The 23615-nt window shown below is 30.2% G+C and overlaps 1 protein-coding gene across 4 annotated transcripts in view; it reads right to left on the reverse strand.

The window, feature by feature from the left end:
- LOC107445628 (TNF receptor associated factor 4) overlaps positions 1-23615 on the reverse strand; it is a 216507-nt gene that overhangs the window by 123680 nt on the left and 69212 nt on the right. Inside the window, exon 1 of one of the 4 annotated variants that reach the window (XM_016060063.3) lies at positions 18211-18554. The exons of 2 other annotated variants lie outside the window; for them this stretch is intronic. The gene's annotated coding sequence lies outside the window, so the exon portion shown is untranslated. Of the gene's footprint in view, positions 1-16772; positions 16882-18210; positions 18555-23615 lie in introns of those variants that run through there. One more of the 4 variants, XM_043054020.2, reaches the window with a different exon arrangement.

The following is a 23615-nucleotide window of genomic DNA, read 5'->3' on the forward strand; positions in this document are numbered from 1 at the left end:
TTTTAAGAAAATAGCCAAAAATAATAAATTTTATTATTTTATTTATTTTTTTTTTAAAATTTGTATGCATCAATATTGCGAATGAAAATGAAATTTCACTTTCTTGTTTAATTTGTAATGAACGAGTAACTTTTGTTTAACTTAGACCAATTATAATTCTTATTTATTAAAAAAAAATCATAAATTTGTGATCCTGAATGGTTTCCCATTTATATTTTATTAATATTCAGTTTTCAATTGATATCACAGTTCCATGTAAAAATATTATTTTTAAAATAGTGACTTACTATATATATATATTATATGAAATCTATTAAATGCTATTGAATGCTCATGAGAAATTTTTAATATAGAAAAAAAAATGTTTATTGCATATATATTGTGTACGTACTGCTTGTTGTAAATAAACTTCTTGCGCTGTAAAATTTGTTTTCATTGAAATGCTTCAAATTAATTCATATTAACAACTATTCTTATTTCGTGATAAAAATAAATCTTTATTAAACGAAAAATTTTAATTAAATAATAACTTGTTACATATTATAAATAAATGAGTTATTGCTCACATTTATTTATAATAAAATGTAAACTGTAGAAGCTACTCAAAAAAGCATTTAAAAAAAAATTAATGAAATTTGTAGTATTGTCCATATTAAAAACACATAATACTGAGAATTTAAAAAAACTGTATAAGAAAAAATTTTTAGAACACATTTTAAACAAATATAAACATTCGCTAACAGCAAGCAGATTGCTCTACTCCCCTCGAAACAAGTTCTTATCACCCTGAAACAAGTTCTGTTCCCATTTGCTCCTTAAGATTGCTTTTCCTGCAGTGCTCGAACATCCCACAGCAGAGGGAACTGGTTTAACATTAGGTCTATGAGAGCTTTCCTTCTCTATATTCTTTGACTCAGTGTCTGTACAGTCGCTGTTGCCACTTTTTATATTTTTAACAGTTTCTGAAGAATGTAAATCCACTTTTTCAACGGAATGATTTTATAACGTATTTGTTGGGAGTTAATTGAAAAATTATGCTTAAAACAAATCACAGACGTTATTCTGCAATGCACCAAGTCTCCAGTATTAACTAAACCAGATAGTTTTTAGGCTATGCGCCCGTTTATATTTAAGCATATCATATTTATCTCCTAACTAGCCTGCTTTATTTAATGCCGTTTTCAATGAGCCTGCAAGGTGTATAACAATCAGTCTAAGCAAAGTTAGACTGATTAAGTTATTTTTTCATTCATTTTTTAATAAGCCCAAAATCATATGGGCTGATTGCAGGAAACCTAAAAACACCAGGTTAAATAATAAATACTGGAGACATTCTCGATCAGCCTGTTGTTTCGTTAAGTGATGGCGTCGTTGGCTAATCGCCTGATTTTTCCAATTAGCCTATACATATATGTGGGTAAATCGGCAAAACAAGCTGTAACTTAAATTTTTTTTTTTCACCATATGAATGTATGCATTCTTTAAAATGATGTAAAACATTGTATAGATTATTGCAATTAAAGTTTTTTGGACATTTATTAAATTAAGCTATAAAAAATAATAAATAATTATAAAAAATTAAATTTTGTGTGGAATTATAGTGGGATAGACTAATTTTACAATTGCGTGTAGCTTAAAAAAATCTCTATATGCTGTGAAATACATAAATTAAACAATTGGAACCATATTTTCCAGATTTCAACTACTCCTTTTATTTTTAGGGAAAGAAATCTAAATCCAATTATTAAATTCAAAATTATTCAGAGTGATTTATTTTTTTAGAGCATTAAAAAATTATGCATCTTTAAAAAATTTCCTTGATAATTTAACGGCTAATGCATACCGTAATTTAAAGCTTAGAAGATATGTGCTATTTTTAAAGTCTTCGAAGTATTATCCAGCACAACAATCACGTTTCCTTCTATTTTTATTTTTTTTTTTGTTGCCTTGATAGTTCTAAAAAATAATCAGTTCGGAAAAAAATCACTACTACCGTAATAATAGTTAACGATATCACATTTTACTGCTTGCACAGAAAAAAAAAAGGAAAGAAAGAAAGAAAGAAGCAAAGAAAAAGAAACTCTATTTCATAATGGCTAATTGTAAATCTGATGAATCAATTGAAGTAAACTCATGCAAAAGTATAAGTTTTTAATTTCTTCAAAAGAAGAAGGAAAAAAAAAACAGATCGAGCTGTATGTAATGTGAAGAAATTATCGATCTTTAACAATTCGATGCAGTTTCCAGCCATTAAATTTATTCTGAAAGAATTTAAAATATGCAGTTGTGTTATGGACAACAGCTGTAACCTGATCAAAAACTTTTTCCACTTCTTAAAAGTTTCAATCATATTTTAATAAATTCCTTCTATTTTCGAGTTCGAAAAACATTAATGGATTTTTCTTACGATTAAAAAAAAACGTTTTTATACTTTTTTATTTGATTTTAATTCAACATCGATAAGTTTAATTTCTATATTATCATTTCTTTGTGTTTAAGTTTCTCAGAGTTGTTTTTTTTTTTTCAAACTTTTTTTTTCTTTCGGTTTTTAAAGTACTTTAAATGTTTATTTAAATGCATTGTAAGTTTTAAGAATTTTAAGAAGTTTTAAGAGATGAAGAGTAGTTTTTGTATCCCCATCATCAATTAACATCCACTTAACATTTTGTTTAAAGGCGACAACGTCCGTTGGCTGTTAACGTGGCAAAAAATAATTACTGAATAGTGCAAACTTTTTCTACTTCTTAAAGTTTCAATCATATTTTAATAAATTCCTTCTATTTTTGAGTTTGAAAAACATTATTGAATTTTTTTTTATGATTAAAAAAAATATTTCATACTTTTTTATCTGATTTTAACTGAACATCGATAAGTTTAATTTCTATAATATTATTTCTTTGTTTCGTTGTCTTCAACTTTCACAAACAGAGTTTTTTTTCAAACTCAGTAATTTTTTTTCCGGTTTTTAAAGTACTTATTTAATTGTATTGTGTTTATTTAATTGTATTGTGATTTAAAGAATATCAGATTTAAAAAGTTTGAAAAGTTAGAACAGCAGGTTGTCTTTTTTTATCAATGGGACACCTGCAAGTGACGTAGTGTGGGTATCTCGCTCCTGATTGGTTGTTAAAACGTGGCTTTTGTTTACGTCAGCAGCTGTTCTTTCCATTCTGTTTCGAGTAAGCCAAGCTCTTCAAGCATCAATTCTCTTAGGTGACACATTTTATATTCTTTCGCGAAGATTATTTCATAAAGATTTCAATTCTTTCACTATTTCTTACTTAACACAAATGCAGACACGAAACTAAGCAGAACATAAACAAATTAATTGTGCATCGAAGTTTCCAGGTACACAAACAAAAAATATATCATGATAACAATAAAATGCATAAACAAATAATAAATCTAAGTTAAATAAAAGACGTAGACAAGAAAGAATTATATTTAAAAAAAATTCCATGTGCGATACGGAGCTGTTTTTAATATACTTCACGTTAATCAACATTCCAACTTATGTCTAACTTATGCAATTTTGCTTATACACGATCATCTGGGATTGACGTTATAAGTCACATGTGGGTATCTGTGATCTTCTTCTTCCTCTTGAAGTGCAAGAATCCAATTAACATCCACTTAGCATTTTGTTTATGGGCGTCAACGTCCGTTGGCTGTTTATGTGACAAAAAATAATTACTGAATAGTGTAGAAAGAGTTGCTGCGATTGATCAGAAAACATGGTTGTGCTAAATTAGAAGATTAGCTATTTTGGGTCAGAAACATTTATTAAAAATTTTTGAAACAGTTGTTGCTTTTGAATACAGAATTAAGAAAAGAAGACCGCTCAAATATTACGCAAGCATATTTTTTATCAATTCTGGAATTTCCCCCTACCCATTATCAGAAAATATAAACAAGTCACAGATTCCCTTACATTCTTACGTTGGATGCCATATCTACTCCCTTTGATTTTTACTTAATTATAGGGTTGATTTCAAATATAATGTGCAACTTAACACAGGAAAAAATTTCCGTTATAGTTCATTTCATATAATTTTGAACATAATAAAGATAAAAAGGAAAAAAGACAAGAGAGACTAACGAAGAAAATTAAGAAAAATAATATTTTCTTTTGCTTTTTATTTTCTTTTTTTGCTCGATACGTTTTATTTTATATTTTTTACTTAATATGTTCCATTTTCGCTTAAATTTTTTTTGGGGTGCTCCTCACACTATTGTATTAACATATTTTGCTTTTGCTATATTAATACAATATTAGAAAGCATAGTTTTTTTGAGGATATAATCGTGCGAGCTGATGACGAGATTATAGCTTATCATTATTTTGTTTTCCAACTTTCTAAATTTTAATTTCTTTTAAATTTATTTTCTCTTAAAAAATGTTCTTAAATATTTTTAAAAATATTTTATTTTTATAATTTTTCATCTTCCCTTTACATGAAAGTTATATACTTATTATATATTATTATACTTTTTTACATGTTTTCTTTCTGTACATATATATAATTAACAAAAATAGCGATAAATTGGATATGGACACTTCCTTATGAGACACTTCTGATTCTTAGACGCACAAACTTTTCTGTCAGTTCTTACTGCTGATTATTGCGACAATAGTCACAATTTGGAAGTGTAGAATGCAGCAGCTGCACTATCATTTCTTTCACCTGACATAGGTTTTTAACACCACATTAAATCAAAGTAAAGATCTTTATCAGTTTGCACGCTCAAAAATTTTACATCCAATTATCAGACTGACCAGTACTTAAATCACAAAATGAAGACTTTCGAACATTATGACCTTTCACCTCATGTATCCAGTCGAACAATTACGGAGGAAGGGAACATTCGGAAGTGGTGATCACCATCAATCGTCAGAGAGTTTTGAAGATGCAAGAAAAGTCAGCAGGAATCGCGGCGCAATAATGCACATATCCTCTGGCCATTGGACACGCGTGTGTGACTGCGAAAATGGGACCCGGAGGAAAAAAAGGGTTAACAGTCAGGACCCCTATGTGACATTTGTGTTACCTGACATTGCCAAATGACCAGTGGATAGTGTTGAAATGATGTTTTCAAATGGCGTGAGGTTCATCAATTTATGATCTTGGTATTTCCGGTGCATTCGCCTTTATGGTTTAATAGAAATAATTCACTAGTTTTGATGGTTAAACAAAAGCTAAATAATTATTATTACATTATGTGGTTTTAAGCATGCTTAAATTACATATTTAAAGTAGTTATGTTATTTACTTATTATATGTGTTATAAATGATGTTAGATTTATGACACCATTTATAACATATTTACATCATACATTTACCACACATTAATAACATATTTATTATCTGTATTATAAATGGCTCTTATTTTATTTTATCCATATTTATAAATCAATAATCCAGATACTTTAACAGTTCAGAATGTTATAGCTACAACATAAACGAATGTTGTGATCGTTATAAGCAGTATCACTTTAAAAATACTAATTTCGTGTTAAACATTTTTTGAAGAAAAGTCACGTGATTTCCCTCATTCAGTCAATAAGGATACTGGAAAGAAGTAGGTGGCAGTCAACGGTAAGAAAATTTAAGTTTTACCAGTTTAAAACTAAATACATTTATTTCTTTTCTTTATTAATTTCTTAATTTCGAGAGCTATGTGTCTTATTTTGGTATTTAAGTATTAAAAACCAATAAAAAAAAGCTATGTTATGCGGATTATAATAACTAATAACTGCAATAATTAAACGAATTAATAACATTTAAATAAGCTCTGTTTATTTACGAAAAGTGTTGTATTTAATATTCTTTATAATTTCAAATATAAAAAGTAATTTTCTGTTTATTACTGAATGCTATGATCATTTGCATCCGTCAACAACGTTAATTAAACGTAATAATTAACAACGGCCTTCGGATATATAGTTTTTAAGTTATCTTTTTCTGGAAATACCATTAACTTTAGCTTGAAGTTAAAATATATTTATAGCTCACCTCTAACTCTGTGCTGCCATTCATAGCTTTAAAAAATTTTAAAATTCTGAAGAAACAAAGATTTTCTGTTGAATGAACAGCGGAGCTTAAAAAATGAGCTCGTTTCCAACATTTACGATTCGTAAATTTATATGATAATATGGTTCAACGAACTAAATTCTGATTTTGTATACAAATAATTTACTTTAAGATATATGTGTGCAATCGAACGGTTTTCAGTTTTTATTACAGCAATATATTTCTCAGTACACAATTTTTTTCGATGCGAAAAACTATAAGGGCCTTAATCGACAATAATAACATAATCCGGACGTAAATTGCGGGACAATTTTAACGCAAAAGAATAAAAGAACATTATTATGAGGTAATAAAACGTTTAAATACAAAAATTACGGCAAAAAGCAGTTGAATAAGCAAAGTGTCTAAAGGCAAGGACATCAGCTTTTTATGAAACGTGTTTATGAAAAACGTCCTGAATAAACATACGAAATATTCTGTATATCACCTATTAATACTTACAGCCATTATGAAGTTAATCTGATTCATCATCACATATTGAGTTTATAAATAAACGAAAGTTCTCAAAACCTGAACAAACATTAACTCAACTGATGGATGAAATATTTCATCCTGCTTTTATTTTCTTCCTACTCTGGGAAAAAAAGTATGGTCAAAACTACCAGAATATGGCAAAATTTACTGTATTTCTGGATCTATGGGAATACCAAAAAACTTGAAGCGTTTTGGGAATTATTTTAGGAAAATTAACAATGAAATATAATTTCATAACGTGTGGTAAAATATGGTAAATGTGATAAAATTTGGTAATTTCATCATGATGCCTTAGAACAGGGCGTAAAAAACATTTATTCGGTCAAATTTACTTTTCCGTTTCGCATCTTTTACAAAATGTGTAATTTTGAAAATCAGAATTTCCGGTAAAACTTTAAACACTGTATATATTTTTGATTTTAATACCAGAAATATGACTTTTTCTTACCAAAAAAACTATTATTATATGGCACGCTAATTTTATCAAAATTTTTCTCCGCGTATGTTATTTTATCGAACATGAAGTCAACTTCATAAATGAAAGAAGAATTTCATTTGATTAATTTATTTTATTCTAAACGTTGAAATAAATGGAAATAATAAAATGGCTCTCTGTTTAAAAAAAGTCCTTAGAAGGTGTAGTTGTATAGTACTTTATTTAAGTACTTACTGCATATTGCCCTGTTAGAAGCTTCATTCTCAACGTGTATAACAATCAGTCTAAGCAAAGTTATGCTTATTAAGTTATTTTTCCACTCCTTTTTTAATAAGCCCAAAATCATATGGGCTGATTGCGAAAAACCTAAAAATGTCAGGTTAAATAGTAAATACTGGCGATATTTTCGATCAGCCTGTTGCTTCGGTAAATGATTGCGTCAATGGCTAATAGCCTGATTTTTTCAATTAACCTACACACTGTTAAAAGTTTCATTCTAAAATTATGGTAAAATAACCGGTAAAAGCCTGTCCATCCGATTAACTGTAAAGTTTACGGTTAAGAACAATTTTTGCCTTTACGGTTTCGAAACCGTTTGCAACTAGTATAGCTATAAAATCACGAATACAAAACTATACGTTTTTTAACCATTTGCAACTAGCATGGTTTCAAAACGGTAAAAAAGAAATTTAACTGGACATAGGAGCGGGCGTTTGTTAGGTAATGAGCATTGGAGAGTGCAGGTCACTGGAAACGCTTCAATTGTTGAAGGGAATGGAGAAAACATAATGTTGTCAACGCTGGGACTAGAACCCCAATTCTGTCTGTCATGAGACTGACAGATTAGCCCTCTCGGCTATGACATGCACGCAGTAGAAGTTAAAACTAAGTGGCTTCATTAGGTGGACTTGGTGCGATACAATTCTGGTTGTTTAAGTGTATAAATTGTTTTTAACCGTTTTTTCCGAGAAATTTCTAACAGTGTACTTTAGTATTTAGAAATATTTGTAGTTTGCAGAAAATATATGAAAAAGAATGCATGAGAAAAGAAGCAGAAAATATGTGCAGAAAATATGTGAAATATGTGAAGAAAAAAAAAGAAGCTGAATGGTAAAGTGGTTCGATTTGACATCCTATTAAGGTTTGAACTTTTTTGAATTTGAACAGTGTTATGATATACATTCAGAAATCTTCGTTCAATGTTGAACTATAGTATTAGCACATAAAATTGTGCAGTTTAAATCATTAAAGCAAAAAACCATTTTAATGCCGTGCTAGGTTGAACTATGTTTTACTAGGTTGAACTATTTATCGTTATTGTAACCATTGAATCCTGTAATATAATGCAAAAAGTCAGAGCTTGCATGACAATATGGCCAAACGTGGCACCTTATAATTTGAAAAAAAAATGAGCGAAATTATGGAAGACTCTAGGAAAAATCATTTTCATCAGTCGTACAATTTTTGAATCTTGAATTAATATCCATTAATTTTGCTTCAAGTAAAACGATGACTAAATATCTTTGTTATAAAAAGTTGCATTGTAAGGTAAGATTGCTTCGATAACTTCTAGTTATAATAACTAGATAACTTCGCTATAACTTCTAGTTATAATAACTAGATAACTTCGCGATAACTTCTAGTTATAACAACTAGATAACTTCGCGATAACTTCTAGTTATAATAACTAGATAACTTCGCGATAACTTCTAGTTATAACAACTAGATAACTTCGCGATAACTTCTAGTTATAATAACTAGATAACTTCGCGATAACTTCTAGTTATAACAACTAGATAACTTCGCGATAACTTCTAGTTATAATAACTAGATAACTTCGCGATAACTTCTAGTTATAATAAATGAACAACAATTTTCTATGAAAATTAAATATATTATACAGGGGCCGCGCTGAGTATTTGTCCACCTCGCCTAATGTGATAAAATCTTAAATTTGGCGAATAACATTGTGCTTTGGCGAATGATTTTTTTCCACTGGAAAGAAAAATAAATCTTTAACTCGATCCTCAAAATTACGTCAAAATGAATTTTTCTAAACAAAACAGTATTTTTTATTCGATTACAGTAATTTTCGGTAAATGCGCCTCGTAACCAATTAGAATTGGGTCCAAATAATACAAGCCTGAAATAAACTACCGTAAAATGGTTTTTTATGAGAAAAAAAGTAATAAAATTTTTTTTTTGCGATTTGCATTTGGCGAATCCTTTTAGAATTTGACTAATCTACTGGCTAATAATTTGAAATCCTTAGCGCGGGCCCTACAATCAAAATGTAATACAGCAAAACAATAACGAGGAATAAAAGATAAAAAATTTACAGACAAGCAATATCTTTGTTACTTTTATTAATATTACGCTGATGACAACAGGAGAAATCTGAAAATTCATGGGGAAGAACTGGATTATACCATACCACGTGATTAATTTAGCCAATGAGAATGAACGGATCGGTCATCCTTTTAAAATTATTTTTATTCATATTGATTCATAATTTATTTTAGCAATAATTAGTTAATTATTAGAAAAATTGTATGAAAATATTTCTTTTATTAATATTCTATTATTGTTAAAGAAATTGAAGAATAACTTGAATAGATTTTTCTTACTATATTACATTTAAAAGTAATAGTGGATAATTTTTTTCAGTTCCTGAATGCTTCCTTAAATTCTTATAATCCATATCTTTTCACGTTAAGACATGTTCTAAGAATAAAAATGCTTATTTTGTAATTCCGGCATTGAACTCTGTCTTGCTTGAATAAGTGGACAAGATTCTTGGATTTCAATGTCTTTTATCATGAATATGCCATCAAAAGATGATCGCCTCAACGAAATAAATCAAGTTCAAAGAAACTCGAATGAGTTGCTGGAAAAAAATAGACTAAAGGAAGGAAATTATTTAACAATTTTCTCCTACACTCGGTTATATAATTACCAACAATTACCGCCTAGTTTGGTTCGACGCCTGGGGATAAAAACAAGAGCCGAACAGTTCATACTTCATCTTCCAAATGACTAATTTTACGATTTTTTATCACAATGAGCCCTAATTGTGCCGGAAGACTCCATCATCATTCAGTTGCAGTTCGTAAAAGTGAAAGATATACATCACTCTGTTGACGGATTCTCTTCCAGAAACGAAGAATTAGAATTGTTAAACGAAATTGTTGAAAAGGAGAGGGAGAGAAAAAAAAAGAAATACTAGTAGGAAATAGTTAGGTGTTGACGCTGTACAAATTCGGAAGGGCATGTACAATTTCTTCTTTCCTTCCTTTTTCTTTTCTTACAAATATGTAAATTCGAGGAAATTAAAAATATTAATAACTCAAAATTCAACAAATTAAAATATAAGCCAAATATTTTACAGTTATTTCTTATCAAATACTATTATTGTTAATTTAGATAACTGAAAAATATTTTAGGAAAGTTGACTACTTTTGACCGTTTTAAAAACCGTTGACTCAGCATAGATTTGCAGCCCCATTGACTGAATCAGTTGTGACAAAAAAATTCAAAATGTTTCTTTAGATGTGCCTTCCTTAAACAAACGAATATATTTTTATTTTAAAATTTAGAATGATACATTTAAAAATACTAGGAGAAATTGTGGAGCTGTAATGGGCGTCGTTGATGGGTGGGGAGGGGGTACACGGTGATGGATGATGATCCCCATCAGTAATTAAAAATCTCTAAAAGTTCCCCTCATTAATTCAGACAAAAAGATACAATTCAGACTCATTATTAATAATAATAATACATAAATTACATTATTAAAGACTCATTAATTCAGACACTGACGTAAGATATACTCAGTGGCAGGCGGATCATGGGTTAGTGTCCCCTTGCAGTCAGGCTAACCGTGGGAGGCTTTTGTGGTTTTCCTTCCCATGCCTGTCGTAATGCAAATTCGGGTTAGTTCATTCAATAAGGTATTCCACGAAGGCAAATTTCTTCCAATACTTGATCCAGGAGTTTCCTTGTCTTCTGGATTGGGTTTAAAATGACAATTCAACGGAAATGAACATGAGTAGTTGTAAGCTCATAATTGGGTCGCCGTTTTAACAGCGGTTATAAAATAAAATAAAAAGAAAATTTTCATGAATCATCATCGATTATAAATTCACTAATGTTAGAAACAATAAAGAGAGAAAGTTAGTAAATAATTAATCTTTTTGCATCTGAATTAAGAAATTTTTTCTTGTGTGTGAAATTTAGAGAGCTATTATGGTTGTGTATTTTAATTTTGTTCCCCTCAAAAATTGGACACCTACAACGATCATGACCAGATTCAAATTCCAAGTAGGCCTAAAGCCTTCAGATAAGTACCAGCATGTATAAAAAATAAAGGCGGCTGGTTCACAATACTGACCACACAAGCCAGCGGTTTTGAAATTGTGGAGCCGTAACAAACATTATTTCAGTATAAAAATAACATTGAAAATTACGAATTTTTGTCTCATATTTGTTTCAATTAACACTTTTAATGTTTTCTAAGTTTTTCCAAGTTTTTATGAAATGGAATTAGCCTAGACCAAAAATATTAGCCTTAAATTTTTCTAAAAAAAGTCAAATAATCTACAGAACCTTATAAAAAAAATTTCAGTAGTGTAAAAAAATAAACACAGAGTTCAAAAAGTCCTTTAAAACCTTTGTAACATCTTCTTAAAATATTTACAATATTAAAATTTGTTCACTGGGGAACACATTTCGATGAGTAAAATGAAACAAAAGATATTCGAAAATATCAATTATTTATTGAAAAAATAAGGAATTAAAACTTGCTTCAATCCATAGAATACGTTCTAAACATTCTAAAATATAATTTATTTGCTAAAATAAGGTTATTTTTAACAGATATTTCTCCGTAGGTTAACATGGAATAGATATAATCTTTTTTTCTGTCTATAAAGGACCCTTAATAACTTGGAGAAAACATCAACTCCATCCCATGTTTCGAAATAGACATTCCAAAATTAATCAGCATCATATTTTAAAACTGCTTATAGCTTGCAAATAACAGTACGGTTATGATTCTAGTCTCATATTTCACGTGATTCTCTACATACTTTTAGTAATAGTTTAGTAGTTACTTGCTTAACTAGGAGAGAACATCTATTCCATCTAAAATGGACATGCAGAAATAATCTACATACAAAATAAAATCTACTGAATGCCTAAAAATAACAACGGATGTAAAGATTTCAATCTCATATTTGCCTCGATTGATTCGACTTTTAATCATAATTAAGTAGCAGTAGCTTCGGAGCAAACAATTATACCACCACATGTTTCGAAATATACATTCCGAAATCAATCTACATCAAAAATGAAGTCTACCAAAATCTTGAAAATAACAGTCATTTTTGTCTCACTTATACCTCGACTGACCATGCACTTTATGATAGCTACGAAGCTACGTGCCTAACTTGGAGTAAACATCTTTTCCATCAAATGTTTGTTAAAATAGACATTCCGAAATGAATCCAGAATTAAAATCTACTTAGATCAAGAAGCAATCAAAAATATTACGATAAGTGTATTGAACCATCTTGATGAATTGCATTCAGAAGTGTGGACGGAAATTGTTCTTTGATTGAGCGGAAGATGAAATGCTTTTGTGCAATCAAAGAGGTCATCAAAATGGCTTTTAAGGAGATTGGTATGTGTCCGTCATCTCGATCTTATCGGCCAATCGGTTAAAGGACGCGACTTTGAAGTCCGATAAGCATCTCCAGGTGGTCAATGCCATTCTTTTTCGGGTGCAATATCGACACGCCATGCCGTAAACCCGATGGAACATTTATTTACCTTTGAGATAGCAATCAATAGGAGGTAATGGATTTTATTCTAATCGATAGCCATGACGGAGAATAATTTGGGAATTGAGATAGATAAAACTATAGTGTGCTTTTCAGTCTAGTTTAAATAAATTCAAATCTGTATAGTTTGTAGGCAAATTTATTTATTCAAACCTTTTATATAAATAATTTTTCCTATACAAATGTCTAGTAGTTTTTAATAAGAGATTAAGATTTAATGTTTTTTATCATACAAAAGTAATAATTAGTATAATTATAATTTTATAATTATAATTGTAATGATTATTCCTATATATCTATTTTTTCTTCCAATGCCCACCTGTGTTAACATCCGTCAATTCAGGCATTTACAGGGCGATTTTGCTGGCCTCTCCTTCAGAGACACCATATTAGGTGGGCCAGCGTCGCTCCCACAGTGAGGACAAATAGTACAGAGAAGGAAAGAACACCCATGCCATTCCCGGGATTCGAACCCAGAACCTTTCTGATGCTAGGACAGTTCCCCGCCCCTTACACAGGCCGGTCGGCTGATTATTCATATATTGATAAAGCAATGAATCTCGAAACTTAACTTGAAATGATACTTATTTTAAAAAAGGCAGAGGTAAGGTTTCATAATCATAGGAATTGAATAAAATTTTTGATATAAACAGAAATATAATTTTTAATAATTATAAATGCAAAACTTCGTTTTAAGTAAATTGAAAACGAAGAAACATAATTAGAAGTTCATAAATTATGAAGTTCGTTTACTGTTCATTAATGATAAATGCAAGATTTTATAATCATGGGCTAATTCTTTTAAAACCTCTAATGTATTATTAGATAAACATAAAGGCAAAATGTCGACTTAAATTAATTGAAAACGAAAAAATATCATAAGAACTTCATGGGAGTAGCTCTGAGGATAGAGTGGTCGACCCCAATGTTGTGCCCGGGGTTCAAATCTCATCGATGGATGGTCGATACGAATTCCCCGATCGGCTCGCATGGACCAGAGTGTTGACGTAAAATTTTCTCAGTGGTAGACGGATCATGGACTAAAGTCCCCTTGCCGTCAGGCTAACCGTGGGAGGTTTACCTCTCCGTGTAGCGCAAATGCGGGTTAGTTCCACCAAAAAGTCCTCCACGAAGACTAGTTTGTCCCAATACTTGATCCAGGAGTTCCCTTGACTTCTGGGTTGGATTCAAAATTACAAGGTTACGTAGTTAAACAATGATAGTTGTAAACTCAGAGTCAGATCGGCTCTTCAATGCAGGTTATAAAATAAAATTTGAAAAAGAAGTTCATACGTTATGAAGTTTATCTACAGCTTATTAATCATACATGTAAGAATTCATAATTATAGACTTATTATTTCGTAATCATAAATGCCTGTATTTGATAATCATAAGTGCAGAATTCCATTTTAAATTAATTGAAAATCAAGAATAATCATACGAAGTTCATAATCATTCATTTAATACTTATTAATAATTAATGTAAGATTTTATAATCATCGGCTCATTATTTTGTAATTATGAACTCAAAATTTGACAATTACGAATGCAAAATGTCATTTTTAACTAAATTGAAAAACGTAGAAGCAAAAGGACGATCAATGGAATGATTTTCAAAATATTAGTCAAGCAATAAATTCTTATTCATTCTTCCGGGTTAAAATGTCCATTAAAAATTGACAAATGAGGCCAAAGACAGATGATAATAGTTTTTAAGAGGAAGGATGGGAAGCCATAGATTTTAATAAAAAATTTAAGAATGAGGAAAAAAGTAACATAAAGCGTTGATAACGGAACATTACTGTTTTCTTTAACCTTGAGTTATTCAAGCGAAATCTATAAGATTGTCCTTGTTTGACGAGCAAACGATCGAAGATAAAGATCAGCTGCTTTTTTATTGTTGCCAACAATCAGAACGTAAATGTGACGAATACCAGAGTCATTGAAGTCCTCAGGAAGAAAAAAAAATCATTTATGAAGAAATCTTTCTCATTGTTTCCAACGCCATCAAGGCAGTTTTTATTATTGAGACATTTCGGACATTTAATTGTGAAAAATAGAATTTTTATGAGTTGTGCCGATAAAAAAACAGAATAAAAAGAGATTAAATTTCTTTCAATTTCAAGGAGAGATCTGTTTAAAAAACGATTAACCAGAGGTAGTTTCGATTTTGGACTTTTTTGCTTCAAAAGTTTGGGTCATAAAATTCTAAGTCGTAGAAACAGCTGTTAGTTTATAATTCCATTAACGCCTGCAACAACAGTTGAAAAAGTGGGATTAGTTGAAAAAGTGGGATTTAACAAACGAACCATATCGAAACAGATGTTGCTTTCATTTGAGGATTATTACCGAACGGTGAAAAAAAAAGTGTTTTGTAGGCGATTGATGATTTGCAATAAAAATATAAATTATTTATTTTGTTATTAGTAATAAATAAACCATCCTCTCAGAAGTTGTTTGATCTTGCTTATTTATTTGGTAAAATACAAAAACTTGTTTTATATAACTCATTAGCGAGAAAATAGCAAGCTGTTTCATAAAAATAATTATAATGAATCTATGTTAGGATGATTGGGAAAAGTTTTATTGTTTACAAAAACCTTTTGTTCAAAGCATACTTTTAAAGCTAGTTTTTTTCTTGGAGATATAAGCATGTGAAGTGTTTTTTTTTTTTCCGATTGGAAATTTTTTATTCCACTGAACTGTTGCTCAGGCGATGCTCGTTCATCTAAAAATTGTTTAATTCTATTAAGTTAAACGCCTTTTTATATATCTAATCGATGTCCCAAATTTCAAAGCAAACGACTAAGTGAGTTAAATTGACAACATTTTGTTCATAGAAAACTATATATTATTAAAGTTCACAGCAATTAAAAGTTATGTTTTTTTTTTGTTATTCTCCTCTTTAAATCCAAATAATTTAAACTTAATTAGTAAATTAAATCACTTAAATGCAGTTAAAAATCAAGCTTGTACTTTAGTTATTTATGCAATTGAAAAAAATGTGGTAGTTTAAGACATTTAAGTGTATTTAATTATTCATTTTCTTTGCGAATTTTTTTTTATTTTAGAACATTTAGATAATAAGCAATTATTTTAGTAAGTTTTTAAACAATTCAATTAATTTTAAATAATACTTGAAATAATTCTATTTAGCAATTTAAATCAGTAAGAATAATTATGCTGTAATTTGGTACTTGCACAATTAGAAGAAAATCACGGATACCCAAACATGTGACCTATGACGTCAGTGCCAGCTGATCGTATATCAGCAAAATGGCGAGTTAAGTTGATCAATGTTTCTTCACACGAGTTAGAATATTAATTAACGTGTAGTTAATTATACCCAAAGGTATGTGGGATTACTGCAATAAGCCTAAAAAAGTGACAGACTGATAAGAAAATACTAGAAGCTTTGTAAGTGTCTCCGAAAATTTAAATTACGCTAGACTAATTATGAAAGTCATCAGTTTTTTTTAAACTGCCTGATTTTTAGGCTTAATACTATCAGTTTACATGTCTTTTAGTAAACTAAGAATTGTACGAGGATTTCTCAATCGGACTTAATTTGTATAGGATCATTGCAGTAAACTTTTAATAAGTTCGTAGGCTCTCTGCAATAAGCCTAAAAAAAGTGTCAGTCTGATTCGAAAATACCAAAGCCATTTCCAAATACTTTTTTTTCCAAATTGCGGTGGCTATTCGCTAAGTGCCAGATTTTTCAATTAATCTACGACGTTCATAGTAAATCGGTATTAAGTTCCACGAAATGAACCTTCATTTACGAACCAAGAAAAATATTGTAATTGTGTTTTACATTAAATAAAGATTACAAGTAGATTTTCCTAGGAAAAGGCATTAACTGAAATGTTTGGGTATAAAACTTGATACAACCAAATGAAAATAAATAATTCAAAATCCAAATGCTTACCTTAAATCAAATTGAGTTCTAAGGGTATAAGTCACAAAAATACACAGTTATTCCCGCAAATAAGCAACTCTAAGTTCATGAAATACACGGAGAGAGTGTTAATAAAACAACATTTTAGTTTTATTATCATCGAACATAAAGCTTATCTTTTGATGAATTTATCTCCGGTGGTTCAAAATACTCATAGAAAAGGCAACGATATCTGTTTACACAAGTTTTATGACTCCTTACATCGGTGTCTCACAAAATATTAGATAAGAGGTAATCGATAGCCGAATCCCAACTGCTCTCTGTTTGTAAATTGAACAATTTCTGCTTTATGTTTTGATAGTTGTTTTGTATACATTGCTTTAATTTGAGTTCCCAAAGTTAATACATATCTCTCTTATCTATCTATAAATGTAAACATTTATTATCTATTATTTTCATGCTAAATATAGCTACTTTCTTGCTGATGATTATTTTTACATTATTACAAAGGCAGAGGGATTGGAGAAAAAATCACCAGCTTGGCTTATTATCTTCAATTACAGTACGGAACCCATTATCCGGAAAACAGAAAACCAAAAAACCGGAACGAAANTGATATATTTTTGTTATGTGTACCTGGTAACTTCTATGCATAATTAGTTTGTTTATGCTCTAAATGGCTTTATGCCTGCCTTTGTGTTAAGTTTGAAATATATAGCGGAAGAATCGAAATGTTTGTGAAATTATCTTCGCGTAAGAATATAGAATGTGTCTTTCTAATAACCCTAAAGGTATGTGGGAATACAGCAATAAGCCTAAAAAGTGAAAGGCTGATAAGAAAATACTAGAAACAATCTCCGAAAATTTAAATTATACGCTAGACTAATTGGGAAAGTCATCAGTTTATTTTTAAAACGGCCTGATTTTCAGGCTTAATACTATCTGCTTACATGTCTTTTAGTTATCTAAGAACTGTACGAGGATTTCTCAATCGGACTTAATTTGTATAGGATCATTGCAATAAACTTTTTATAAGTTCGTTTAGAATAATCTTTCCAGTACTCTGGACTTAGTGCTAACAAGCCTGAAATCAACAAGCTGATCGAACAATGGAAAATCTACTATCCAATTAGCCTAAATGTATGCAGGCTCTCTGCAATAAGCCTAAAAAGTGTCAGTCTGATTCGAAAATACAGAAGCCATTTCCAAAAACTTTTTTTTCCAAATTGCGGTGGCTGTTCGCTAAGTGCCAGATTTTTCAATTAATCTACGACATTCATAGTAAATCGATATTAAGTTCCAAGAAATGAACCTTCATTTACAAACCAAGAAAAATATTGTAATTGCGTTTTACATTAAATAAACATTACAAGTAGATTTTCCTAGGAAAAGGCATTAACGGAAATGTTTGGGTCTAAAACTTGATACAACCAAATGAAAATAAATAATTCAAAATCTAAATGCTTACCTTAAATCAAATTGAGTTCTAGGGGTATAAGTCACAAAAATACACAGTTATTCCCGCAAATAAGCAACTATAAGTTCATGAAATACACGGAGAGAGTGTTAATAAAACAACATTTTAGTTTTATTATCATCGAACATAAAGCTTATCTTTTGATGAATTTATCTCCGGTGGTTCAAAATACTCATAGAAAAGGCAACGATATCTGTTTACACAAGTTTTATGACTCCTTACATCGGTGTCTCACAAAATATTAGATAAGAGGTAATCGATAGCCGAATCCCAACTGCTCTCTGTTTGTAAATTGAACAATTTCTGCTTTATGTTTTGATAGTTGTTTTGTATACATTGCTTTAATTTGAGTTCTCAAAGTTAATACATATCTCTCTTATCTATCTATAAATGTATACATTCATTATCTATTCTTTTCATAATATATATATAGCTACTTTCTTGCTGATGATTATTTTTACATTATTACAAAGGCAGGGATTGGAGAAAAAATCACCAGCTTGGCTTATTATCTTCAATTACAGTACAGAACCCATTATCCGGAAAACAGAAAACCAAAAAACCGGAACGAAATTCGATAAATTTTCCCGGAATTTAAAATTTTTTTTTTCCTCATAAGATTTTAGGATTTTTCTTTCTTTTTTGAAAGATGTTTACCTTACCATCATTTCAGAAATGATCATTGGTGTATTACCTCATCGCTTTTTCTCATTTTTAAGATTATTTCCAAAATTTTTTTTTAGTTGGGTTTAACACTAAAAAAACGGCTTTTTGTAGCGATTCAGAAAACCGGAAAAATCAGTTATCCGGAATAGCGATAGTCCCGATCGTTCCGGATAATCGGTTCTCTACTGTATTACCTTTACTCGNTCATTTTCAAGATTATTTCCAAAATTTTTTTTTTAGTTGGGTTTAACACTAAAAAAACGGCTTTTTGTTGCGATTCAGAAAACCGGAAAAATCAGTTATCCGGAATAGCGATACCCGATCTTTCCGGATAATCGGTTCTCTACTGTATTACCTTGTCTCGTTACCTGAATACCTACTAGGCAAGGGAAGTTTAACAGTGTGGTATTTAGTTTATATTTATGCAAAATGATAATAATATTTTAGTTTATTCGATAGCAATAAAAATCTTCTTCAATAATTCGCTCAGTGGTATGAAAAACTACAGTATTTTTGTAGTTTATTGCAAGTACTTTGTTACAAATGTAGTTAACTGCAACTACTTTTTTTAAAATGTAGTGACTACAAACTACTTTGGAATTGTAGTAACTACTTTACTTCTTTAAGGAACCGAACTTTGCTAGGAAAATTAATTTACACATTATGTTCAAAATAGCTTTGAATAAAAAATTGTCTCATATTAAGCATGCAGAATTATTTAGAAATATTTTTTCATGTTTAAATAAGCCCGTTTGTTATTCTAAAACATTTCTTTCGAATTTGTACATTTAGTCTTCAACTTTTCATGTCTTTCTTGACAGCGAATATTTAATAAAAGAGATACTAGGAAATTATTAAATACCTTTAATTTCGTTAAGTGCTTAATACTCTTATATTTCCTTTAGGAAACAAAGTTACATTGAAAATATATTTCCTTCTTTTGAAATATCATCAATGTTTTACGAGCTTACATTAGCATGTGGAAGTGGGACCAAAGAGGTACATTATTCACAATGACTAGCTTAAATAATAATTATACTTTACTCTAAATAAGCAATTCTTTTAACTCACGGTCACAGGGACAATTAAAATTGCGTCCTTTGACAGAACCGCGAAGATTTGTACCCATCAAATTTGATAAACTAGCTATACTAAATTAACTAAATTCATTATACTAATTAACTAGCTATTATTGCTCTAATTAATTGCACTGAAGTGTTGTTTTATCGCTTTAATACAAGATAAACTTATTCAGAAGGTTAGCAAATATTTATTCACCATAGCTGTTCTATTTTTCATCCAGACTGTTGCCAACCAACATACAAGAAATGATTTATAATAATCTTGCTTAATCGATTCATTATCGATTAAGAATAATACTACAGAGTATCTCCTGATCGATAACTCCTCCCCCCTCATTGGTGACCCGGACGTGATATGAACTCGCCAACATGAGGGATGGTCTACATTACACAGTTGATTTGCTTAAAAATATAATGCTCAAAGAAACAAAAAACCGGTGAAGTAAATAAAGTCTCCCGGTCAATAAACAGGAAAAAAAATGAAAGGGGAAAAAAATAAGCAAAATGCTATAAAAAAAAATAAATAAAAAAAAATAAATAAAAAAAAATGAAGAAGAAATATAATGAGCAAAAATGATAAAAATAAATAAACAGCGTGATTCAACTAGTGGTATGCGTTCATCAAATTCTATCACAGATAAAATTCTGGAAGGGGAGTTATGTGACGTAACTACCACTACAACTATTAAATACCAAATCACTAGTATATAAGGCATCTTGACTCGATTCTAACTGGGGGTACCTTTTGATAGATGAAGGTTGGCAAACTACTGTTTGTTTTTTTGCATCGCCCTACTTACTATACTTCTTTTTTTTCTTTTTTAAATGTATCACACTACACAACAAACTACGAAAACAAGTAGCGACTACAGTAGTTTCACTACGATTTTTCAACGAGGTTTTGACACACACACACATGATAAAATGAGCTTACTTGAAACGCTATTAACCAGATTGATTAAAAACATTTAATTCATATCAGTATTAAGTAACAATAGCATATCGAGCCCTGATAGCTCAGTGGGTAAAGGCACTGAGCTGTCCTTCAGTAGTTCATTCCTGATTAGGAACCTAAAGAGCATCATGTTTCAGAAACACGATCAAAAAAGTCGGGATCAAATTACGATAAAAGTACCGGTGATCATGGTTCCAGTGCTTTTTACTGAAACATTTATTTTTACCGTAACATTTTAACGGGACAAAAAATCTGACAAAACGCATTTTTTACAGTGATATTTACTGTAAAATCACTGAATCACTGTAATTAAATAATTATTACTCTAAAAGTTAATGTATAAAATTTTACGGTAAAAAGGGATTTTACAGATGTCACACTCAGGGTGTCTGTACTTTTTACCATAATTTGATTCGTCCTTTTTTACAGTGTTGATGGGTTCAATTTTGCCCGGGAAGTTAAGGAGGCTTTTGTGACTTGGTCATGACTTCATGGCTGATGCGGCTTTACTTTACTTTTACAGAAGTATAAATTATGAGCCGATGTATCAGCAGGAGATAGATCGTTAGCCTTCCGATGAGATAACCCGGATTCGAATACCAGCGATGACTGGTTTATACGAGTTCCGCAAGTGGCTCGCACCGACAGCAGTTATGACATAAAATATCCTTAGTCGTAGACGGTTCAAGGGTTAAGAGTCATCCTGCTGTCAGGCTAACCTTGGGAGGTTTTCGATCAAGATTTTCCTTTCTTCACACGTAATTCGATTGCCTTTTCGATATCACTTTTGATACTTCTTTGCTTAAATATTAATTTGTGACTCCTAATGCGACCGTTTTTCAATGGGTGTTCCACGGAACCTTAGGGTTCCGTGATTCACCTTAGATTCAGAAAGGTCACTGAGATTCCGAGAGTTGGGACTTTTTTTTTTTTAAACCTGTAACTAAATTTGTATCGAATCAGTAATCCATTATTTATTTAATATTTCCGTTATTTTCAGGAAGTTATGTTTGATTAAAATGCTTATGAGGAAAGAAAATTAAAAAAAAAAAAATTCTAATCACATCATTAAAATTGAATTATGAGTAGGATATGCATTTATGAAAAATTACGTCAGTATTTCGCATTGAATAAAAACAACCTAACTCAAAAATGAAATATTATTCTTTGGTAAACATTTTCTACATTTATTTTCGTCCCTTTTTCGTTTTTATTTTAACTGAAACTATATTTCAGCTAATTTATTTTCAGTTTAGATAACACTCTAGACCTGTAAATTCAACTGTAAAATCCAATTTTAAGACTAATCGTGATAAAACGATACATTAATTCTCTATTCATTCACTATAGATTAGCGAAATAATAAATAAGATTTAGATCATTACATATTTTTAAAACAATTCATATTCTTTCGTTAATTAATATGTTAATAATCGCTAAAGAAATTCATTCATGAAGTCTCGGGGTTCGGCCAAAATAAGTTCCATCATTTAGTGTTCCACAGACGAAAAAAATTAGGAACTGCTGTCCTAATGTACATATTGTTTATTTAATTTTTTTTTCTTCATAAAGATTAAAATCTCTAAAATTTGTATATTTTTTTAAAACGTTTAATAATTGTTTAAAAATACGGAAAAATTAATTCCTCAAATAGTGGCGTGTATGGTTCATTTTTTCTACGAAGGTAAAAGTAAAACAAATTTTTCCTTTTTTTCAGTAGACAATTAATATTCTTTCGTTAATTAATATGCTAATAATCGCTAAAGAAATTCCTTCACGAATTCTCGGGGTTTCACCAAAATAAGTTCCTTCATTTAGTGTTCCACAGCCGGAAGAAAATTAGGAACCGCTGTCCTAATGTACACATTTTTTTATATAATTTTTTTTTCATAAGGATTAAAATCTCTAAAATTTAAATGCTTTTTAAAAACATTAAATAGTTGTTAAAAAATACCGAAAAATTATTTTCTTAAGTAGTAGTGTGTATGGTTCCTTTTTTCTACGAGGGTAAAAGTAAAAAAAATCTCATAATTTTTCCTTTTTTTAGTAGGTTTAATTTTTCCTCCTTTTACGTACCTCTCGTTCATCTGGTCTTTTCATCCCTCTAAACCTGGAGCCTATTTAATATAAGAAATCGTCAGCGACAGATGGTAAACTGAGCACGTGACATACGTAAGCCACGAAAGCTGGCACGCGCTGTGACGGCACGCGTGCCCCTGATCTTTTATAATGGCCGGGGCAGATTTCCATCTTTCACCTTCTTTTATTCGGGGTAAAGAAAAAGATGCGGGGAATGGGTTCACTCAGGTAGAACCCTCTTTATTCTGTGAGGGGAGAAGGTGAATTACGCATCTGTCCTTATTAATAGGAGGATGTTGCGGCACTATTGCTCTAGTATATTAAAAAAAAAACTTAATAAAGCACAAGAAGGTAGGTGTAGGGTTGTTTACCTTGAAAGAAACACATCCACAATGAGACAAAAATCAGGTAGCTAAGAACATCCATGTCATTTTTTTTTCTCTCACACTTTGCTTAGATCAGTAAATTTAATTTATAATGGTTTTAACATGTTTGCATAAGCATTTAATTTCCCTTTTCCTAGTCTCTCTTTTTTGGTATGTACTTAAATTGTAAAAAAAAAATTTAAATTAAAATAAACTTACAATTTTTTAAGCAGATTATTTTTATTTTGT

This window comes from Parasteatoda tepidariorum, chromosome 2 (assembly GCF_043381705.1).
Source record: "Parasteatoda tepidariorum isolate YZ-2023 chromosome 2, CAS_Ptep_4.0, whole genome shotgun sequence".
Classification (NCBI taxonomy): Eukaryota; Metazoa; Arthropoda; class Arachnida; order Araneae; family Theridiidae; genus Parasteatoda; species Parasteatoda tepidariorum.